Raw genomic sequence first — 24543 nt, forward strand, 5'->3', positions numbered from 1 at the left:
AGAAAGGGGCAGAGAAATCAGAGTCCGGTTGTATAGGGGAAGGAAAGTAGGAAGGACCTGACCTTGCAACCAGTTAATGAGGGCTGAGGAAGGTTGGAATATTGTTTTATTCTAGACTTGTCCCTTCTGGGTCTAAAATTATACCAAGGCAGTGAGATGAAGTTAGGGAAGAGTATGCCCTAGTAAATATGTGAGGGAGGGGAATGGAAGGGCAGGTATGTATATAACATCAGCCTATAAGAGGCAATGGTTAGCACAGAGAAAATATTAACATGGTGTAAGAGAAGACAGGCCTTATTGGCCTAGGAATCAGCAGGCCTTTATCACTGTCTCAGTGCATGACTCTAGGCAGGACACTTAATCTCTCCTAGCATCAATCAGCTACCTCAGCTATAGAAGAAAAGGCCTGAATTAGTTGTTTCAGTTTCTGTAAGCTCCAACATTATTTCATTCTACTAAGTCCTATCTTCTAGCACCCCCAATGCATCACTCCTGAGAGTCTCTGATCTAGCTAACGAGACATTCATAATATTATAGATTTAGAGATGAAAGGGAACTTGAGGCGACCTGTTAGGTTTCTCTCATTTTACATGTGAGGTACCCAAACCAAGGCTACTACGTAGGTAGTAAGTAATAGAGTCTGAATTTGAATCCAGGCCTTCTGACAACAAATTCAGTATTTTTTCCACTGCATTACACTGTCTCCTTCATAGAACTCTGAAAACAGGCAGGTCAAAGTTCACACAGGGTTGAGAAGTGATGTCAGTGCTTGCCATGTCTTTTCAACAAGAAATAACCTTAGGAAAAAGGGATGCCTTTGCGTTATATTGGGGGGCAGCTTCTTCTTGTTTGCCCTTTGTTCTCAAAGAGGACCATGACATCAGGGAGGTGATGCCATGACGTGCAAGTGAATTGGATTTAAGTGAGGGAGGGCTATGCAAAGTCACCAGCTTCACTTTTTTCTCAGGAGCCATCTGAGTCCAGGGGCTAGATATAGATCGGAATGACTGGAGATGACCCCAGGGCTTGGAACTGTCAGGATAGAAGGGTGTTTCTGAATTACCACTTCCCATTGTAACACAATGGGTTGCCAGAAAACAGATTTTCAACTAGAGTAATATCTTACTGATCTTCATTTAGTTGGCCAACTATTTTCCCTGGTCTTACCTATATAATAGTATGTAGCAGTAATAAAGGATTATCTTAGAACCCAGGCTTTCAGGTAAACATACTAAATGAATCACATTTTCCTTTTCCTTTAAAAAATAGAGTAATAACAAAGCCTTAGTCCCCTTTCTGCCTCCCATAGATAAGATATCCCAAACCATTGCTTTCCTATTCTGGTCCAGCCTATACTCAAGTAGAAGCAGGATTTCACATTGGTCTGTCTCAGACAATGTTCTGTAAACGAAGCTTCTATCAAAGATACTGGTCTGCTTGTGTTTCTACTAATGTAAGACCATTCCCTGAAGACCCCTGATACTATTGAACTCACATGATGATACAGTGGAGACTCTGGTGCAGACTATCTCGGTTCAAATTCTATGACTGATACTACTGATATGATCATGGGAAAAATCACTTAACTTCTCTGGAATTCAGTTTTCTCATCTGTAAAATTAGGGTGGGAGTTGTACTAAATAAATAGCCTTTTAAGGTGCCTTCTAGCTATAAATGTACAATAGAGCAAAGGGGCATAGCTCAGGGAAACTCTGAACCTATGCCATTCAGGGTTACCCAGGATGGACCTAGTGGAGAATTCTGACAAAAGGATCCCCTGGAGAAGGAAATGGCAAACCACTCCAGTGTCTTTGCCAGAAAAACCCCATGGACAGGCTTAAAATGATAAAGGAGGTGACGCTAGAAGATGAGCTCCGCAGGTTAGAAGGTGTCCAACACGCTACTGGGGAAGAGCAGAAGACAACTACCAGTGGCTCCAGTAATAATGAAGCAACTGGGCGAAAGCTGAAAGGAAGCTCCACTGAGGATATGTCTGGTGATAAAAGAAAAGTCCTATGTTGTAAAGATCAATATTGCATAGGAACAAATAGCTGAGGAAAGAAGGGAGGAAGAAAGGGAAAGATATACCCAACCGAAAGCAGAATTCCAGAGAATAGTAATGAGAGAGAAGGCTTTCTTAAATGAACAATTCAAAGAAACAGAAGAAAACAATAGAATGAAAAGATGAGATCTCTTCAAGAAAATGAGAGAAACCAAGGGAACATTTCATTGGGAATAAAAAAGGCAAAAATGGTAGGGACCTAACGAAAACAGAAGACATTAAGAAGAATGGAAGAACTACACAAGAAGGATCTTCACATCACTGATAACCACCATGATGGTGTGATTACTGATTGAGAGCCAGACATCCTGGAGAATGAAGTCAAGTGGGCCTTAGGAAGCATTGCTAATAATAAGGCTAACGGAGGTGACAGAATTCCACCTGAGCTATTTAAAATCCTAAAAGATGATGCTATTAAAGTACTGTACCCAATATGCCAGCAAATTTGGAAAACTCAACATTGGCTCCCGGACCAGAAGAGATCGGTTTGCGTCCTAATTCTAAAGAAGGGTGATGCCAAAGAATGTTCATATCACCAAGCAATTGCACCCATTTTATATACCAGTGAGGTGATGCTTAAGATTCTGCAAGCTAAGCTTCAGCGACATGTGATATGTGTGTGAATTGAGATTTACCAGAAGAGCAGACTGGTTTTCAGAGGCAGAGGAACTAGAGACCAATTTGCCAACATTCGCTGGATCATGGAAAAAGCAAGAGAGTTCTAGGAAAACATCTACTTCTGCTTCACTGACCACACTAAAGCCTTTGACTATGTGGATCACAACAAAAGTGGCAAGTCCTCGAAGAGATGAGAGTACCAGATCATCTTGTCTCCTGAGGAACCTGTACGCAGGCCAAGAAGCAACAGAACCAAACATGGAACAACTAATTGGTTTAAGGTTGGAAAAGGAGTGTGACAAGGCTATATACTGTCACCTTATTTATTTAATTGATATTCAGAGTACATCATGCAGAATTTCAGGCTGGAGGAATCAAAATATCAACAGCCTCAGATATGCAGATGATACCACTCTGATGGCAGAAAGTGAAGAGGAATTAAGAAGCCTCTTGATGAGGAAGAAAGAAGAGAGTGTAAAAGCTGGTTTGAAGCTTAACATCCAAAAAAACTAAGATCTTGGCAACAGGTCCCATCACTTCCTGGCAAATAGAGAGAGAAGAAATGGAAGCGAACTGTAGATGGTAATTACAGCCATGAAATTAAAAGATACTTGCTCCTTGGAAGGAAAGCTATGGTGAACCTGGACAGCAAACTAATAAGCAGAGATATCACCTTGTTGATGAAGGTCTGTATAGTCAAGACTTATGTTTTTTTTTTTCCAGTAGCAATGTCTGGCTGTGATAGTTGGACTATTAAGGAAAGTTGGGTGCTGCAGAAATGATGCTTTTGAAATATGGTGCTGAAGAAGACTTATGAGAATCCTTTGGACAGCAAGGAGATTGAATCAGTCAATACTTAAAGAAATTAATTCAGGCTATTCATTGGGAGGTCAGATACTGTAGCTGAATGAAGCTTAAATACTTTGGTCACATAATGAAAAGACAGGACTTATTGGAAAAGACACTGATGTTGGGAAAGATCGAAGGCAAAAGGAGAAGGGATTGGCAGAGGATGAGGTAGATAGATGGTGTCATAGAAGCAACAAACATAACCTTGGACAGACTTTGGGAGATAATGGGGCGGGGGGTAGAAAGGCCTAGAGTGCTGTGGTCCATGGGGTCAGGAAGGGTCAGAAACAACTGAGCAACTCAAGAGTAACAAAAATAGCAGAGGAGCCCCACAGGAGGACTCCATCCCCTGGGAAACATGGAGAAGACAAACTTGCTCTGACAGCCATTTACTCAACCCTTAATTCTTGGCTAAGATACTGGGAACTCATATCTCAGTCAAAAAGGGGCCATTTTCCCACAACTAAAGAGACAGTGCTATTCCAGGATCCTGTGCAATGAAAGACTGAAAAAATACAATGCCAAATAATCTAGGTTTTGTGTCCAAACATTGGGAACCTCAGCCAACTGAAATAGCCATAAGACGTGGAACTAAAAAATGGGTGTCACCCATCTCATGTTTCATTTAGGCACATCTATAAAATGAGGGGGCTGGGCTAGGTAGCTCCTAATGACCTTTTCATCTCTAAATCTATGATCCTCTGATAAATAGGGAGCAAGCTTCCTTCTTTGGAAAAGGTTGAATTGACAATGTTGGAGCCAATCTGTCAGTAACTTGACCTCCAGGGTACCACGAGCTATTAGCTCCATGCATGGTCTCTGCTTCCTTGGGTAATATATACATACACACACACGCACACACACACACGCGCACACACACACACACACACACAGATGTATGTATATATGTGTGTGTGTATACATATATGCATATGTACCTTATGTATACATACATATGTATATACACATACGTATACATGTGTGTACATGTATGTATGCATATACACATACACATACATACGGAGAGAGTGAGCACTTACTGTTTGTAGCCTATAGAACTACAGCACAGATTGTTCAAAGAGAGTCAATTTGGTTAACTTAAGGTGGGCAGGTAATATCTACCTAATTAATGATAGAAGGGTTTTGTTTTTGTTTTCTAAATCCAGAAATAACGTAAGAAAAACTGAAGATGCCTTTGAAAAATAAGTGATATGAAATTCATACTTTCCCTTCCACATTTCTGTCATCACCTGTCCTGAAAGTCTGACACCCATTTTTTAGTTCCATGTCTTATGGCTATTTCAGCTGGCTGAGGTTCCCAATGTTTGGACACAAAACCTAGAGAAGAACCACCTTGTCTTGTGATACCAGAAGGAAAGTAGAGCATGGATGTGCGTATGAATAAATAATAAGAACCTGCGGGAATCATTGTCAGCTTTTATAAGTCCTGCTTCCATAGAATTTAGCATTTGCGTCAATATTGAGACTTCTAACAGCTTGACCTCTCAGTCCATTTCCTTCTTTCGGTTCCATGACCTTCATCCACCTTGACTCAACCACCCATAGAAGCAGGCACACTCTGTACCACATCACCCTGACATTTGTGCCTGTATGATCCTGCACTTTCAAATTCCTTTTTCCAGTCATGATTTCCTATCTTTCTACTTCTTCCACATCTACATTTCTCTTAAGCCCATTCCTGACCTCTTCTTAACCTCCAGATCTATACATTTTCTTCATCTTCCAGGTTACCATACGTATATTGGCTTTACTTGCTTTCTAAATCTTAATTCTGTGCTCATCCATTTCACCATCATGCTGCCCCCTGCCCTACAACCCTGTCTTCTTGCCTTTCTGTTCCCACCTTGCCAATCTCCTGCCATCTGCCTCCTCTGTTCATTCACCCGATCTGCTTAGCACTAATAGAGGAAATCACCCACTGCCGACTGTTTCCACTACAGACGCATTCTGCCTACCCTAACTGGGGCCTGCACTTCAGCCCGAGACTCCTTTTATTCATCTTTTGATTGACTACTTATCACATTCCCTACAGAAGGTATCCCAAACATTCTCCTCTTTCTTGGATGCCCCAGTTTCCACCCTACCCCTTCATCTCTTGCTAGATGAACTTGTTTCCTATTTTACTGAGAAATCAAGGCCATCCATCCTGAGCTCATTTATCTCCTATGCTTCCAAAATCTCTCTGTATGATCACCCATCCTCTACTTTTCCCTCTGGTATCAGGGGACAAGGTGACCTCTTTTGTTAGGACTAACCCCTCCACTTGTCCCCTCAATCCTGTTCTCTACTATGCCTTTGAGGATTTTGAATCACCAATTAATCAATCGATCAATGAACATTTATTAAGCACCTACTATGTATTCCTTCATTTCCCCAGATGCTTTTATCTTCAATCTCTCTCTGTTCCTACTGCTCCTTCCCTTTTACGCACAAACATGCTTTTATGCTTTAACTTCCTCACCACACACTTACCTATATAGTCTGACTTCTCATCCCTATCACTGCATTGAAACTGCTCTCTCTGGGTTCATCATTGACCTTTTAATTAATAAACCCAATGACCTTTTCCTCAGGCCTCCTCCTCTTTGATCTCTCAGTAGCATTTGATTACATGGGCCACCCTTCTAAAGTCCTCTGTAAAATCTTCTTGTGTTCTTAGCTTCCCCTCCCCTGCTCTACACTCTCTTCTTTGGTGATCCCACTCACTCTCAGGATCATTTGTATGCAAACGACAACCACATCTTTTATCTGTATTCTCAAACTCTCTTTCAAGTGGCAGGTCTGTATTTCTAGCTGCCCACTGGATACTTCAACGTGGCTGTCCTCCAAATACCTCAGACTCATCATGTCCTGAGATTAGCTCATCATCTTCCTTTAAACTTACCGTCTTCTTCCCTTTTAAACCTTTAAATCTTTAAACCTTGGAATAACCTTATAATCAATATAGGTAATACTTAAGTTTGAACTGTGCAGGACATGATGCTGGCAAACACTTGAGGTAGATATGTGCTTTTCTATTTATTCTCCATTTCATGATAATATGATTATCAGCAGGGTGTCAAAGACTTTTCCAAAGTCACATCTGTCACTGGATCTTATATGATTTGAACATAGTTTTGGAAGACACCTTGTTTGAAAAGATTCTTGAGCATTAAGTAACCATTCTGTATCAATGAGGAGAGTCTTTTGCCCAAAGGCCTTTGAGATGAGGGTTGTTTTCAGCTATACATTGAAGAGATTCATGTGGAGAACATATTTTCTCATAAAAGATTTTGTAGAGATGAGAAAGCAGGCTTAAATAATACTAGTAGTTGACTTTTCAGTTGGCTTTTTAAAGGGACTGAACAGAAGAATCTCTCACCAATTTGAGTTTCCCAATCAACTTGATGATATTACAGTGTGTGTGGACCTTTGTTTTGGGGCATTTGAGATGCAGCTCCCATGGAATGTGAGCATGCTTTGCTAAGTGGAAACCAGGAAACGCTGCTGATTGATTGGGCCTCAGGAGTATGGATTATTATTGAAGGAGTCCGTCTTCTCCACAGTCTACAAAATGGATCAATATCATATTCACCTCCCTCTTCCTATCTTTCTCTCTCTTTCTCTCCCTCCCTCCCTCTCCTTCTCCCTCCCTCCCTCTCCCTCACCCCCTCTCTCCCTCCCTACCTTTCCCCCTCCCTCTCTCCCCCCTCCCTCCCTCTCCTCTCCCTCTCTCCCTCTCCCTCTCTTCTCCCTCCCTCTCTCCCTCTCCTTTCTTCCCTCCCTAGTAATAATTATGTCCTTATGCCCTTTCTATTAGATTTGAATCTTCCCTTCTTTGAAATACTTTTAAAACGAATGTCTGAGTGGGTTTAAAATCATGTCACCTTCTGCATAGATTTCTCCTCATCTGTATAATTTGGTCAGGTCCAGGCGCTGTTCTCACCTTCATCTTACTTAAGTGCCATTATCATTTCCTGTATAGTATGTCAGATACTGAGGTGGTTGAATCCAAATGCAGTGAAAGCACTATCTTTGACGATAAAAATAGATACATGTAGAAATAATGACAGCTCTTCCATTCTCCATATGTTTGTCCTCTTTCTGTTTCCATCCACCAAAGTTCTTTGTAGTGATTTGACACACAATTTGTGTTCATGATAGAAGCATAATAAAGGTTTGTTGGATTGAATTGCCCTGCCAGTCCTATGAAGTAGAAAATATTACCCACTTTGAGGTATCCAGTGTTAATATGGAGAATTTTTTAAAAGCTAGACAGTGTTAAACACAATACTTGACACATAGTTGGTGTTTAATAAATGCTTATCGGCTGACTGACTCGGGATAATTAACATTTTGGAGACATGGTGCAGTTCTTTATGTTTTTTTCAAGAGGGTGATAAACAAGGACGTTTTTTCCTAGATGTTTTTCTCCTGTTTATATCCTGGTAGCAGATAAAGGAGAAGGGCAGTGCAGTGGGGATGTTACAAACACCGATCAGAAATGTGGTATCATAATGAGAAAACTGGGCCCTTTACAGAATCTCAGAGTAGGCTGTAGGAACACTCTATACAATCTTTATGCGAGATCATAAGACTGTATATGTTTTGCACCTGTTTTTGTAAGTATTGTGTTCCCTCCATTTAATATGAGTTTCTTGAGGGCAAAGACTTCTCATTTTTGTCTTTTTTTTCAAGTGCCTAGTACAGTGCCTTGTGCATAGTAGGCCCTTAATGCATTTCAGATTGCATTGGAAACCTTCAGTGGTGGGTAGCTTGCTACCCTACATCTTAGAAGTTCAAACCATGCACACTCAAAAAAAGACTTTTTTTTCTCCATCATATTTATTTCTTAGACTCATAGCCTCCACTGAGGTATGCTGTGCACACCTGTGTATATCATGGTAACTTTGGTTGATTTCTGTAATGCATTTCAGCCATAAAGTAACAACATATTGGATTGTTGTAGCAGTGAATTTGAAATAGTCCCCTAAGTTTTAAAAGGGTTGGTCAGTAAACTTAAGGTTGCCTCATTGGGACCCCTTTATTTTTAAGTAGCTAAAAATTAGAATTGAGGAAGATTTCATATTATTTTCCCTTTTCTGCCCCCCTTGCCACTCTCCATCTCCCCTTCCCCCACTCACTACCCAGCCAACCCTGCAAAAGAAAATATGAAAATGTTCTAGGCAAAAAAACCTCCAGGTTATTCCAGGCAGAGCTATTCATGATAAACAGTATGTGTAAGAAACAGAGCAAGAAATTGCAAGGGGCCTTCTGTGTATCACCGAGGATCCTCTTTGGAAAAATTTTAATTAATTTTCCTACAATATCACTCCACTCACTAAGGAGTTATACATATGGTACTAGTGTTGAAGTTCTCTTGAGCCTTGAGCTCTATCTGTCCTCAGCGTTCAAGAGCACAGCTGGCTCTGACCTTTCCAAGGGATTCAAGGGCTACTTGGGGGACCTCCCGTCGCCCTCCTGTCCAGGGGTGTGCTGGAATGTGCCGGAGCCAGGTCCAACCAGCTTTGAGAGAGAAGCAACTATAAAATTTTCAGTGTGAGCATTTGTACTTCAGAAATTGACAAATGCTCCAGATCAGGGTTTGATTGATTGTTTTGTTGATTGTCTAGACTTAAGGAAGTGATGGAGAAGATGTTAATAATGTATTAAACTTTTCTCAGTCCTCATCCCTCTTGACTACTCTGCAACATCTGACTCAGTTCTTCCTTGATTACCTTATCTCCCTGGATTTCCATGACATTTTTCTCCTGTTTTTAAAAATAATTATCTTAATATCATTTTGTTTTTATATTTTCTACATTTCCCAATGTAACCCTTTCCCTTCCACTGCCCTCTCCAGAGAGCCATCTGTTTTAACTTATGATAAAAAAAAGAAAAAGAAAACAGTTTAACAATGTTAAAATGATTTGCTTTCATTTTGTTTCCAGTTCTTTCCTGTTATAAAAAATACCGCTACAAAGATTTTGTTGTATATGATATTTTGTTTTATCAATGACTCTTATTACAGTCCCAAACTGCATTGCAAAATGCCTGACCGATTCACAGCTTTACCAATAGTGTTCCTTTCTTTCCACAACTTCTAGAACATGGTTAATTCCTATCTTTGTCATCTTGTGGCATTTTTGTGGTGTAATACAAAATCTTAGAATTCTTTAGATTTACACTTCCCTTTCGTATGATTGCTAATAGCTTTCAGTGTTTCTTTGACAACTGCTCATATCCTTTAACCTCTCATCTTTTGGGAGGCGACTTTGGATCTTACATATTTCTGTGAGTTTCCTATATGTTGACTAACAGAGCCTTATCAGAGATTTTTAATAAAGATTTTTCCCACTTGACTGCTTCTCTTCTTATAATAGTTGCCCTAATTTTGTTCATGCAAAAGCTGTTCTATTTCATGTAATTGAAATTACCCAGCTTGTCTGTTGTGATCACTTCCATCTCTTGTTTGCTTAAGAATGTATTGCTTGCCTATAGCTGTGAAAGATTACTGATCTTATTCCTATTTTTTTTTTGGTGGCCTGACCTTTAAGGCTCCTATTTCTTTTTCTACCTGTCTATTTCTGCTGTTTCCTTTGCTAGACAATCTCTTTTCTTTTTTTATATTTTTTTCTCAGTGATCTTATGAGCTCTTATGGGTTGCATTACTGTCTCTGTGCATAGGACTCCCAGATCTATATATCTTTAGACTTTCCAGTCACAAACTTGAAACTCCAGTCACCAGCTGCATATTGAACATTTTCAACTGGATTCCCCATCTCAAACTCAAAATTTCTAAAACCCTGTGTATTGTCTATCCTGTCCCTAAAATTTCTCACCACTAAATATCCCTATTTCTGTTGATGGCACCACTCTCCTTCCAGTTACTGAAGTTTATAACCTCAGAATCAGCCTCAGCTCTTCACTCTCCTTCACAATCCATGTCCAGTTATCACGTCTTGTCTGTTCTTCCACAGATGGTCACCATACTGGTTCAGGTCCTCATCACCTCTTTACTCGGACTATTGTAGAAACCTCAAACTGGACACCACCATTTCCAGTTCTCCATGTGAATTTCTCTCTTCTCCAATTCATCCTTTCCATGTTGCCAAAATAACCTTTTTAAAAGAAAAAAATTCTTGCTCATTCTTACTGCTTGGATAAAATGCAAATCACTCAGATTGACATTTAAAACCCTTTCTTTGCTAGCCAACCTTTTCTCTTCTTTTTTCTTCTCTTCTCTTCTCTTCTCTTCTCTTCTCTTCTCTTCTCTTCTCTTCTCTTCTCTTCTCTTCTCTTCTCTTCTCTTCTCATATGTCTTAACTTTGAACCATATTAAAGTATTTGGTATACCAAACTTGGCATTCCATCTCTCACTTTTGTATCCTTGCAAAGATTTTCCCACCATACCAGTAACGCATGGGGCAACTATGTGGATAGAGTGTCAATCCTAGATCTTCCTGATTTCAAATCTGGCTTTAGACAAGTGACCCCGGGCAGGTCATTTAACTTGTTTGCTTCAGTTTCCTCACTTGTACAATGATGTGGAGAAAGAAATGGCAAATCACTCCACTATCTTTACCAAAGAAACCCCAAATTGTATCATTAAGAGTTGGGACGTGGCTGAAAAAATGACTGAACAACAGAAATACTTTCCTCTCTCCTCTGCTTCATTTTGTTCAAGGCTTAGTTCATGTGCCATCTTCTATAGGAAGCCTTTCTTTATTCCCTCAGTTGTTAGTATTCTCTACTTCTTTCTCAAAAATCAAAATTTATATACTCCCAAGAGATCAAAGAGTAAAAAGATCCACATGTACAAAAATATTTATGACATTTTTTGCAGTGAAGTACTAGAAATCAAGAAGTTGTCAGCCACTTAGGCAATAGTGAACAAATTATGGTACATGAATGTCAGGTGGCATAGAAATGATCAGAGGAATGGTTTCAGAGAATCCTGAGAAGACTTATATGAACTGATGCAGAAATCAGTGAGCAAAATCAGGAAAATCCTGTATACAGTAAAATGCTGTAGAGATACACCACTTTGAAAGACTTGAGAACTGTAATCAATGCTTTGGACACACATGATTTCAGAAAACGGACGAGGAATCATACTACTCACCTTCTGATAAAGAGGTAATAGACTTATCAGGATAGAAAATAAAACAGACATTTTTGGACATGCCTAGTACAAGAATGTTTTCGCTTGACAGAATATATTTGTTCCAAAAGTTTGGTTTAAAATTAAGGAATACATGTTTTTTTAACTGAAAATCAAAGATAATAACTTAATATCTTTTAGTTTTTTACATTCTCTACATTTCCCAATTGATATAAACCTTTTCCATCTGTTCCCCTTTCCAGAGAATCATCTGGAAAGATGAGATAAAAAAATTTTTTAAAAAGTTTAAAAAGATAAACATTTTAAAGAAATAGGAATTTACATACTAATCTGTTTGTATATTCTATTTCCACCACAGATAGCGTAGAAAGTAAACTCTTTAAAACCAGGGAGTATTTTTTTTTTCCTTTGCATTCCCACAAGGATGCCTAACACAGTGCTTTGCACAAAGTATGTCTTTCATAAATCTTCATTGGATTGAATTGCATAAAAAGCAGTATCTGTAAACAGTCCACCCTTCAATGTTGATTGTTTTTATAAAAACACTGTAATTATTCTCTCTAAAATTAACTTGAAAAATTTATGGACTCTTAAAATGTTCAGAAATTAGAAATATATACATGGGACTAGGATGAGCAGGGCTAGCCAGGTCCATGTGGTTCAGTTTAGAATCCTTTCCCTTAGTGGGGGAAAATATGAGGGGCAAGGATAACATTTCCTTGGCTTTCAGTCTAAGAGAATTGTCCGGCTGCCACGGCAGTATATTTGTGATGTTGTTTTATGGTCTTAGTAAGGTTTCCATCATTTGTGTGTTACACATAGTGTATTCTGACACTCGATTTTGTCTTGTAAAAAAAATCCATCCAAACACTTGGCTGTCAAGTGTTTCCCCTACATGATTCTCTCTTGCTTGGAGTATATTTGTTTCCCTGCCTGTGAAAAATGTGTTGAGGGTTTTTCCCCATTTTTTGACCCTCACAAGCAGCTGCAACACCTCCGTCTGTCTTTGTACCCTATTGGAAGAGAGCCCAGGAGTTTTAAGATAGAGAGACCTGAAGGCCAAGCTTTGTGCCCTAACTGACATTAGCTGAGGGCCTTGATGGAGGGGACTCTGTAAACCAAGCACAGAGAAGTCTGCCAAATGGTTCTCCACTGACCTAATCTTCCCAACTCCAGGTGCCAACTGATGAGCTCAGAAGGGAATCGCATCCCAGAATACATCCACATAAGCCTTTGGAGAAAAATGCACATTGTAAAAATGCTTTTAGAAATACTCACATATAATACATTAGAAATTAACTTTGTCCAGTAGAATGTACTTGTATTCAGCATTCAAAATATAGTTACTGGGATAGGGCTGCTCTATAGTCTAGAATGACATCATATAAACCAGTGGTCACATCCCAATTGAATTTTTTATATCATCTTCAAATGTGAATCAATTAGCATTTATTAAACTCCTGCCATGAGCAGAACACAATGCTAGGTGCTGGGATCCAAAAACAGAAGTATGGTAGTCCCAGACTTCCTCTCTTCTATCAGGGAGACTACATACGTACATACACACATACACACATACAGTAAATTCAAGGTAGATTTTGGGGAGCAGGAATCATGGAAAAGGCTCTGTAGAGGAAGTGACATTTGAGCTGAGGTTTAAAAGAAACTAGAGATTCCTTTTCAGGCTTCAGCTAGAAACAGAATGTAGATTAAAAACATTTAGAGTTGAAGGTGGCATTTGATGGGGGTACATATTCCTCCAGAATCTGGAAGGAGAATCGACAAGGTCTGACAATCAGCAAGATGGAGAGTAAATTCAGGGTGACTATGAGGTTGTGAACTTGAATGAATAGAAGAATAGGGGTGCCCTCAACATACATAGGGGAGTTAGAAGAGGAGTGAGTTTGAAAGGAAAGCAGCTCAGTAAAAACCTATTTAAATGGTTTTTCACTCCACTGATACAGAGATTGTTTCCATTCATACAGCTTTTTAAACCCAGGTGTTCTAGTGACATAAAACCAGTGCATAGTTACATACAGCACCTGCCACAGTGAATGAAAGAATTTCCACCAAGTCCTAGAAGATCAAGAGAATGACACCTCTGTTGGAATAAGACAGCTGGTCATAATGTCATCTTCCCCATAATTCATTCCAATAGCGATTTTTTTTTTGGATTGTCAAGGTTTGCATTTTGGCCAAATATGACTCATATCTATTATTAGAACATATAATGCTGTATTTTAAGCTTATTTTATCAGCAATGAAAGGTTTTATAATTCATTTAAAAGTTGTAATGGTCTTGTGCATCTTTAGTATATTTTAATAATGTAGCATTTTATGGGGGGTTGTAAAATTTCAGGTTACCATTTTAGAAATTGTGCTGTTGGGTTTTATAGTTTAATAATTGTTCAAATGAAGGAGAATATAAAGTTCCTAAAAAACCAATTATAAAAATAGCATTTATCAAAACCTATTGCATACCTTTAATGAACACCAATTTCACCTATTCAACAGAGGCAGATTATAGGCTCTATTCTTGCCACCTATAACGCAGCCAGACGCTTACCCAGATAAGTACATGTAGTAAGGGCAGAAGCTTCCGAGTTGCAACTCCCCCCCCACCCCCTGCTCTGTTTAGCCTTGCTCTAACTTATATATGAATTAACATATAACTATGAAGTACCAGATTAACAGTGAATCAGAATTTGTTTTGACCCAGCCAAAATAGGTTTAGTACAAACAGTAGGTAAATACAGATCTCTTTTGAAAGGTTTATTCATTTTACAGATTATTCCTATGATCAGCCAGCTACTTCCACTTGTTCCTAACTCTATTAAATCCTTTATTAACTCCCCCAAATAGTCTTACTTCACCATACCCTGAAATGAGCCACAAAAAGGGAGAACCGTATTATAATTTAATTTTATGCTATCACCAGAAGTAATAAAAATGTTAGCATATAGCAGTATGGGAGATGGCATTTCCTCCTATTGCCGTTAGAATTGCTGTTCGTGTTATTATACATATTTATGGGATTTGCCAGAGGTATATTGTCAGGCAAACTTAATGTAAATAAAAATGTTGGCCATTTGCCCACTATACAAACACAGTTACCAGGTATCGTGTCCAATATATTTACAGAAAATATAGTCCCAATATCCTTTATTGCATTATTGTTCTTGGGAAGTCAGTAGGTAAGGCAGACAAAATGAAATCCACCTGCTCACCTGCCTCTACATCATCCTACCCTGACTCACTTTACGTAGAAGTGGGAACAGTGACATATCAGTTCCCTTTTGGCCATAGGACAAAGGAGCCCACCCTAGGTTGATAGGTATCAGCTGGAGCCCCTGGGGAAAAATGACATCTGGATCAAAGATAGAGAGCTAGAATAGACCTTAATGGGCACATTTTACAGGTAAGGTGACTGATGTATCAGAGAGGTTAAATAATTTGCCCAGGGTCATGTAGGTACTAAATAGCATCTTTGGTATCTTAATTATAGAGCATTTTATAGATCACTATAAAATTTCAAATTACAGTTTTAGAAAATGTACCATTTGGTTTTATAGTTTAATAATTGTTCAAATGAGGGAGAATATAAAATCCCTAAAAACCAGGACCAATAGAATAGCTCTAATCTTCTAACTGTTGGGAGGTAGAAAGCATATTGTTTATGTCTTAGAGGTCTTTTGAGTCTGACCTATATCTGAAGCTTGTGGATCCCTTATTAATTGGTAGCAGGGAATACCAGTTCTTTAGGTACTCATTAGATAAGTCAGCAGTGAATTGAAGAGATCCATCATCTGCCAAAAGCTCAACTGAGACATCTGACGTTTGAACATATCTTAATGGACATATTAACTACCTATTCCTTTGTATCTCTAAAATCTATTTTGATGTTAAGTTAGAGCAGCTAAACTCCTGGACCATATTATCTCAGCTCCTCACAGAAATGCCATCACTAACTTAACAGCTACTATGCATTCCCTCAATGTTTAAAGAAGCTCACTATAAGAAACAGCCCGTTTGAACAACATCTCTATATCTTTGGCAGAACCATCATTGAAAATACAATGCTTACCTTTTCTTTTAAAATTAAAATTCAGCAAGCATTTAACATGTGCTTGCATTGTGTCTGGCCAGATGTATCAGTAATTAAGGTGGGCTTTCAGCACTTATTTAATCAAGTGCCCTTGAAGAGTTTGACCTTTGTTTCTTTGATTAAATCAGGAGTCTTTGGTGACCTCCTTGGGTTTGAATCACATATTTGTGGCGTCAGAAGCTTTTAGGCCATGTGGGTTTGAGTCCCAGGTTTGTGATGCTTTTGGGTCATGTGGGTTTGATTCGCACATTGTGACACCCTTCGACCCTGAACAAGTTATATAAACCCAGAGGTTGGCGTTCTCCCTCCCTTAGGGCTCTCAGTCTCTGGAAGAGTGGCGTGGGACTCTGGGCAGCCATTTTAAGAGTCCCTGGCTTGTAAAACCCAGATGTTGATGCTTTCCTGGTAGCTATGAATTGTGATTTGGTCTGTTTATATTGTGTATGTTTGTAATTTGTTTATATTTGCTCTGAAGTTCAGGGTGCTGGCTTTTCCTCCTTAACTAAGTGAATGATATTAGTATGTTGGATTAAAGTAAGATTGTGAACCCCTTAATATTGTTTCCATTAGTAAAGCAGATCAAAAGAACCTGTGTTAGCAGCCCTCTGTGTGCTGGTTGTTGTTGGTCTTGTACAGCCACAATAGCTGCTTGCAAGATTGTTGCTACACCACTATAGGTGACAAGAGATAAAGGAACGGGGAATAAACATTTATAGAGAGCCTACTTTGTTCCAGGCAATGGGCTAAGTGTTTTACAAATATGATCTCACTTGGTCCTCACAGCAATCATGCAAGGCATGTGTTGCTATTATCCCCATTTTACACTTGAGGAAGCAGAGGCAAACAGATTACAAACCATGCCCAGGATCACACAGCTATTAAAATGTTTGAGGTTGAATTTGCACTCAGATCTTTCTGATTCCAGACTCAGCACTCTTATCTTCTGTGTCACCTACCTGCCTCCAAATATCAAGATAGTCCTTGACATTAAGGTGTTTATAATCAATAGTGGAAGGTAAGTGATGTAAACAGATAACCATGGTTTGAAATTGAATATAAGTACTTTGGAGAGAAATAACATATTAACTACTGTCATCGGATCTGATGAATCTAAAGGCCCCTGGGCCTTGCCATTCACCCCTGAGCTATATCATTAGGACTTTTAGCTATTCCCATCTGTGTTTCTCCCTCAATTAGAGTGTGAGCTACGTGAGAACAGAAACTGGCCCAGCTTCGCTATTTGTATCACTATATTACCAGTATTTAGTTTAGTGCTTGACATGTAATAAGTGCCTAATGAGTTATTTTTCATTCATGCATTAGGAGAAAACAGAAGGAATCTTTTCATGCTCCTTACCACCACCCACTCTCCCTAGTGACAACTTTGCTTCCTATTTTAATGAAAAAAAAATTGAGTCTATTTTCAGAGAGCTTCCTCTTCTCCCTTCTTCCTCATCTCACACCATCCAGATGCTTTCTGCCTCTATCCTCTCCTTTCCTCCTTTTTCCCATGAAGAGGTGGCCCTTGCCTTGCAAGGTAAACCACTCTACAAGCACAGGTGACCTCATTAGCTCCTGTGGATTCTCTTATCACCATCTTGGTGTGATTGATTCTCAGATCTGCTAATCCAGCCCTAACCTTTCTCTTACCCTTCAGATTTGGCATCTCTACCTGCCTATTAGACATTTCAAACTGGATGTCCTATAAACATCTTAAACTCGATATACCCCAAATTATCTTTCCCCCAGTTGTCTCTCTTTTCACTCCTCTGTTACTCTTGAGGGTTCCATCATCTTCTCACTCATCATATCCAATCTTTTGTGAAGGCCTGTAGATTTTACCTTTTGTAAAATCTCTTTTGTATACCTCCTTGTGTCCTCTGACATTGCCACCATCCTAGTACAAACTCTCATTGCCTTACTCCTAGAATATTGCAATAACTTTCATTTAATTAATTATAATAATTGCTGATTAATCTCCCTTCCTCAAGACTTTCCCCACTCCAGTCCATCCTCTCCTCAACTGTCATATTAATCTTCCTCAAGCTCAGATTATCAGGTCACTCTAGTGATCACCTCTCACCTCCAGGATTAAATATAAACTCCTCTGTTTGGTGTTCAAGGCCCTTCACAACCTGACCCCCTTCTCCGTTTCCAGTCTTCTTATTTTCTACTTCCCTCATGCTCTCCTTGATATTCCATGCACAACATACTCCATCACCCAATTCCAGAGCTTTTCGCTGGCTCTCCCCCATACATAGAATGCTCTTCATCCTTATCTCTGCCTCCTGGCTCCCTTTAAGTCTCAGGTAAAATCCCTTCAACAAGAAGCTTTCCTGATTCCCCCTTAACGCCAATGCCTTCCCTCTATTGATCACCACCAATTTCACCTGTCTATTTTTGTTTACAGGTTGTCTCTCCCATTAGACAGTGAGCTCCTAGAAAGCAGGGACTGCCTTTTACCTTCCTTAGCATCCCTAGTACTTAATACAGTGCCTGATACATAGTAGGTGCTTAATAAATACTTATTGATTGGTTGACTGACCAAGATAAATAGCAATGAATATCCTTCTTAGAACTGTGTCAAGAAAAGGGCCATTTTTCCAGATTAAAAAAAATTAATTGCATGTTATGGAATATTTTTGTGTTACCTCGTCCTCCAAGATCAACTCCATTAGGGCAGGGATTGCGTGTTATTATCTTTGTGCTTAAGTGCTGTTATCTGCCAGGAAACTACGAGATAGTTTCACTAATCAGTGATATACGTATGCCAGGTACCCAGCACATCAGCCTCTTTGCTTTTTTAAACTGCTTATTCTGTTTTTATTTTTACATATGTGTTAACTTTTTAAGCTTCCTCTCATTCCTTTGGAAGGAAATATAATGATGTAATAGAAACCATGCTGGCCCTCAAGAGACCTGGATTCAAATCATTCCTCTGATACATAGTAGCAATGACCAAAGGCAAATCATTTAACCTCTCTGAGCCTCAGTTTCCTTATCTTTACCGTGAGAATAATGACTACAGTATTCATAGGGTTGTTGTCCGAGTAAAATGAGATAACGTCTTGAAAACACTTTGTAAACTGTTAGATGAATTGTAAGCAGTAATTATGTTATTATAGGTTTATTAGACTTTGTAGGTACAGGAGCTGGTGTAACCTAAAAGCTCTTTGAGTTGCTAGCAGAGGGTTAGGGACAAAGTGTCATTCATCTTTCTAAGATAGTTGGCTACCACAGCCTCTGGAAATCTCTGAGGCAGTCAGTCTACATTTACGAGAGTGAGTATAATTCAGCAATGACACAATTGCTTAACCTGATTATTGGGTTATAAACATATTTAATAAAAAGTAAGAGACTGCTAATAAAATCTCGAATATAAATATGCTTTTTTATCCAGAGTAACCTGTGAGTATGCTGCTGAACAGTCTTAAATCACTTATTAAAAATAAATTCAGTTTGTCGTATCCCCTGCTGACCTTTTATCTTTACGACTCCTAGTCAAACATACTTCTTCTAGTATGCCTTGTGTTTGAATTGGGTAACTTAAGCCCTTGAAAAACCCACTGTCATATACACACATACATTCATACATACGTGTATGTGTCTGTATGTATGTGTATATAGGTATGTATGTGTGCACATGTATATATGTGTGTATGTACATGTGTGCATATGTATATATATGTGTGTTTATGTATGACAGTGGGTTTATATGTGTGTATACATACACATATGCATATATATATTTTTTTTAAAAAATAAAGAGCTATTGTCTCTGTCACTTAGGCATAGGAGTAATGCCCTCTCTGGTGATGCCAGTGTAGAATCAGAGGTAAAGCTGTATATCTAGTTGCTGATTCAGCCAGATGGGAAACTTTCTGGATGTTAGCGGATATTTATTATTGATTGACGAGGATGTGGGATGAAAATATGGGAGAAACTGAAATCTAAGGTCTCTTATTTAGAATGTAAGCATCTGGAAAGTAGGGAGTGCTTGTTTTTTGTTTCTTATCCTTTTAGACTCTCTATGTAGTAGGCACTTAATAAATGCTTGTTGATTGATTACATAGCAGTAAAAGCTTCTGTGCTACATTATTTCAGACTTGTTTCAATGTGATTCAAAATATACCCAGTGAGATTAGGAGTTTACCCCAGACTGCGTAGATTTCACATTTAGCCATTGAAGTAACCTCTTAGACTGTCATTTAGATGATTTTAAGTAAATGACATACTGAGTCAAAGGATTAAAGGATAAGGGAAGGACATGGTTCATCATGCTAACTAAAGTGCTTCCTCCTTCAAGAGGTCTCCTCAGATTCCCTCAGTTACTAGTCTCTCCCCTAAATGACTTTGAATTTGTCTATATCCTGCTTTGATTTCTCTGAGAACATACGAAACAACTCCAGTAGAATATACGCTCCCTGAAGACAAAGACTATTGCTTTTGCTTCTGTATCCCCAGGACCTAGCACAATCCCTCACAGACGGCAGATGCTTAATCAATGTATGCTGATTTATTACTGATTGATTCACTGTGAATCTTCCTATTACAGGATGATTCCATCAATGTAGTAGGGTTAATAGTTTTGATGCTTGATTTTCCCAGTCTTCGTCTTTGGGATAAAATGTGTGGCCAGGACCATAATTATTTAGGGAGCATTGGTAGCCAAGGGTTAGAGACAACTCTGACTGTGACCTTCTCAGAACCAATACTTCGCTGAAATATGTATTGTGTATATACACACATATATACACACATATTTGTGTGTATATATGTGTGTATATGCATATATGGAGAGATCTTATTATCTTTTACTATTAATAAATTAAATGTCTAGTCACATTGATGTTTATCTAAAGGTATGAGAGGGGTTTGATACCAGATAAAGAGAGAAAGCTTATGGGAGAAGAGGTTTTGGATGGGAACTCAGCCAACGAGATTGTTTTTGTATTTATGAGAATGGAAATATCAGAATGTACTCCCTTGATTACTTTTCGACCCAGTGCTAAGATTAGTAAGGTTAACAAAACAAGAGGATTTTGTTTCTTTGTCCCAGAGAGCAGGTTGTTCTCATCTTGCGAAATATGTCCTTTGTTTTGTGCGTGGGACAGCTATGTTGTAAATATCTGTCTGTAGAATGCTGTGGTAGGTGCTGGGGAGAGAGGAATATAAAGTTTAGATAAAAGTTTCTGAAAGAGCTTATGGTCTACCACTAAGGGCAACTATGCAGAAAATTATTTAATGATGCATTAGAGTTACCAAAAAAAAAAAGGAAATATAAGGCTGGGTGAGGTTAGAGGGGAACGGTCACAGCCAACCAAGGGGTCAAGGAAGGCTTCCTAGTGGAGGTAGCTTTTGAGTAGGCTTAAAAAATTGAGTTGAAATTCAAAGATCAGGCATCAAGGACTGAGCGATTCACATTTATTTTGGGCACACCCTAAGCAAGCAACGAATAATGCTTGCTTTTTTTTTGAGAGGGACAGTCCTAGATGTATCTACTATTCCTATATCTTCATAAAAGATTTTTTTCTGTCTCCAAAAATGAAAATAATTTTCTTTTACCTTTTTTTTTTTGCTTGTTTGTTTTCCACCACGGCTTTTAAAAATATATATCTCAAATTAAAATGGAGCCCATCTACTAAACCAGGAGCTGAAAAAGGCTTTGATCCATGGTCCCTCTGGAGTATAACATTTTGTACAAAATCTTATGTAAAACCATAAGTCACCAACCAATTACGGGACAGCAGTAGGCTTGACATAAATGTGCATGAGGAAGGGGTGCTGAATAAATATGATTGGATGGAGATGAGGGTATGTATCTGATGAGATGGGTCTCCTATACTTGGAGTCAGTGACCAGAATAAATCTTCTAAGATGTTCATGTACATTTGCATTGCTAACTGAATGTTTTAATAAAACAAATGTTTTCTTTCACTGCTTGAGGGCTGGTCAGGTTTACATCATTCCTGTGGGTTGTTTGTTCAATAAACCAACCCTTTGCTCTGCTTCCCCCTCCCCGCAAAAAAAGAAAAAGATTATTCCTTTTGTTAATCCTTTTGCATAATCTGATCATTAATTGTGCATACTTTTCTAAAATGGGACTCATAATTGCTTGTTGCCTGAGACATACATTTTTAATGAATTTTTGTTAAAGCAATTAAGTTAACCATAGAAGAAAAACAGAGCTCTCTATTTACTTTGCACCCACCCCATGTCTGAGACAACAGGAAGAAAGCAAAATTAGGTGTAAGGTGATCCTATGAAAGTTATGCAAAGAAGAAGAAAAGCACAGTGTGTTCATCTCTGCAGTTTAGACAGTGTCTGTACAGGGTACTGCTGCATAGCCTGCCATTAGGGTTAAATTACAGGCTCTGCGCTTCAGGCCTCCTTTTTATGGTGTGCAGGAAAGCTGACCGAGCACCCCCAGGGACTGCTTAGCTAATGGGAGACTGTTGATATATCTTATTGGGCTGTGTCTCTTTCATGGTACTCATCTTAAGTCCAAGGAATCACATGCACAATCAGGAGCCAGTTGTACCGAATAACATTTTTCATGAGAAATTAGCCTGGCATCTTTTTCCTTCCAGAACTGAGGACACAATCTAAACATCCTGATCTTTTGGCGAATGTGTTGAGAGGGCCTAGGTATTTCATTTGAGACGAACCAAAGGTAATTGAGGAGGTAGTCATGATGACTTCTTGTATTTTTATTCTGCTTGGCATTTTTCAAAGTGCTTTCACATCCATTATCTCATTTGATCCTTACAACGATTCCTAGGCATGAATTATGACTCGAGTTTCACAGATGAGGAAATGGAGGACCTGGAGAGTGATATATTCAGTGTTGCATCTCTCGTTAATGGCCAGCCCGGACAAGAAACCCAAATGCTTCGATTCTTAATCTTTCCTGTAGACTGTGCCAGGGACCACCAGAACGTTTTAAAGTATCATACCTTTTCTCTGTTTTATGCTTTGGTCGTAGCAGCGAGATTGGCCTTAAGTTAAATCTAGCTATGACTAAGCTCCCAACTAGCCTCCAGCCTGGGATCTGTCAGGAATCCCTTGTTTGTATTCATTCAACACTTGAGTGTTCTGCCGTCCAGGATTCCTTTGGGAAAGTGCCAGAAGGCCAGATCCTTTTTTCAAGGAACTAGGACATTAGTAGCCCCTCTTCTCTCAGCACCAGTCAGTCCAGTGCACCCCCCATACTCAGTGAACTCCAGTGACTCTCTGTCATCCCCAGGATCAAATATAAGGCATTCAAAGCGTTTCATAATCTAGCCCCTTCCTACCTTTCTAGCCTTCTCACACCTTACTCCCCAATGCACATTCTTCCATCCAATAACACCAGCCTCCTGGCTATTCCACAAAAAAAAGACCCTCCATCTATCACTTCTAGACATTTTTACTGGCTGTCCCCCATGCCTGGAATACTTTCTTTCCCCATTTCCACCTCCTGACTTCCTTCAAGACTCAGCTAAAATCTGCAGGTAACCTTTCCCAATTGCCCTTAATTCTGCTACCTTCCCTTTATTAATTAATTCATATTTATCCTGTACATAGCTTTTTGTACACATAGAATTGTCTCCCCCCCATTAGATTTTAAGCTCCTTGAGGAGAGGACTATCTTTTAGCCTTTCTTTGTATCCTCAGTGCTTGGCACAGTATCTGGCACGTAGGAGGTGCTTAATCTATGCCTAATGACCGACTGACTGACTATGTGGCACCTTGAAAACTTTATGGCATAAACCAACCATGGACAATGAGTATATCTTCAAGATAACAGTGTTCTATGATTAAGAAATCATTCAGCTTCCCTTTGTAAAAAGATGCTTTTATAGGGGGACTGAGGGAGTTGCAAGGGTGTGGTGGGCTGGGAAACTACTTGGGATTAGTGGAAACTGCACAATTTCTTGAGCATTTCCCACCCTTTCTATTCTTATTATTCAAGTCTGGGTCAAAAATATTTTCATCTCCTATGTTTATCCCATATTCAGATGTAATTCAGTGTACTGGACATTGCAGCTGCATGTTAATATTGACAATAATCATTTTAAAAAATCCATCTAGTTTTTCCTGTGTGGATTGTTAGGCTTCTCTTTTTTGTCTAAGTATACATTTCATCGAAAAGGCCTTAATGTGTTTTAGGGCTTGATGCAATGAGTCTAGTTGCATCAGTAAAAACCTTTGGAAAACTTTATCTGTTCTAGGGAATCCCTCTTCCATTTGGGTTCCAGCTAAAGTATCCTCTATAACAGAAGCCTGTGGGCCTCATGCTGTCAGCAACGCTTGAGCGTTGCCCAAACCAGATTAAAATGTAACTGGGAAGTAGATAATAAAATAAATGCAAGTACAATAAAACATAGATAAGATTACACTTTAAAACTAAGTCAATATGTGCCCCACGGGGATCCTTATGTACAGTTTAGTGACCTCATTTCTATTTGAGTTTGACACCACTGCTCTTAAATATAGGGAATATGTTTAGCAAGTATATATCTCATGTTTTATGAATGAATTGTTAATAATCAGGGTTTTTGAATGTAGTTCCTCTGACCTGGGAATCTTCTATGATCTTAATAGATGCAAGAATGATGCCTAATTGAAGGACTATTAATTAGGGTTATATGTTGCTATACCAAGTCAAATCTTTTTTTTAATCCAACAAATTACATGATAACCCACTTCCATTTTTAATCATATATCCTCAGCAACATACCTAATCTAAGTAACATACATAATCCATTCTTCATACCTTTCAATCATTTGTAAACATAGAGT

At 38.9% G+C, this 24543-nt stretch overlaps 1 protein-coding gene across 1 annotated transcript in view; it reads left to right on the top strand.

The window, feature by feature from the left end:
- GFRA1 (GDNF family receptor alpha 1) overlaps positions 1-24543 on the top strand; it is a 312376-nt gene that overhangs the window by 265405 nt on the left and 22428 nt on the right. The window lies entirely within an intron of this gene.

Source organism: Trichosurus vulpecula, chromosome 8 (assembly GCF_011100635.1).
Source record: "Trichosurus vulpecula isolate mTriVul1 chromosome 8, mTriVul1.pri, whole genome shotgun sequence".
Classification (NCBI taxonomy): domain Eukaryota; kingdom Metazoa; phylum Chordata; class Mammalia; order Diprotodontia; family Phalangeridae; genus Trichosurus; species Trichosurus vulpecula.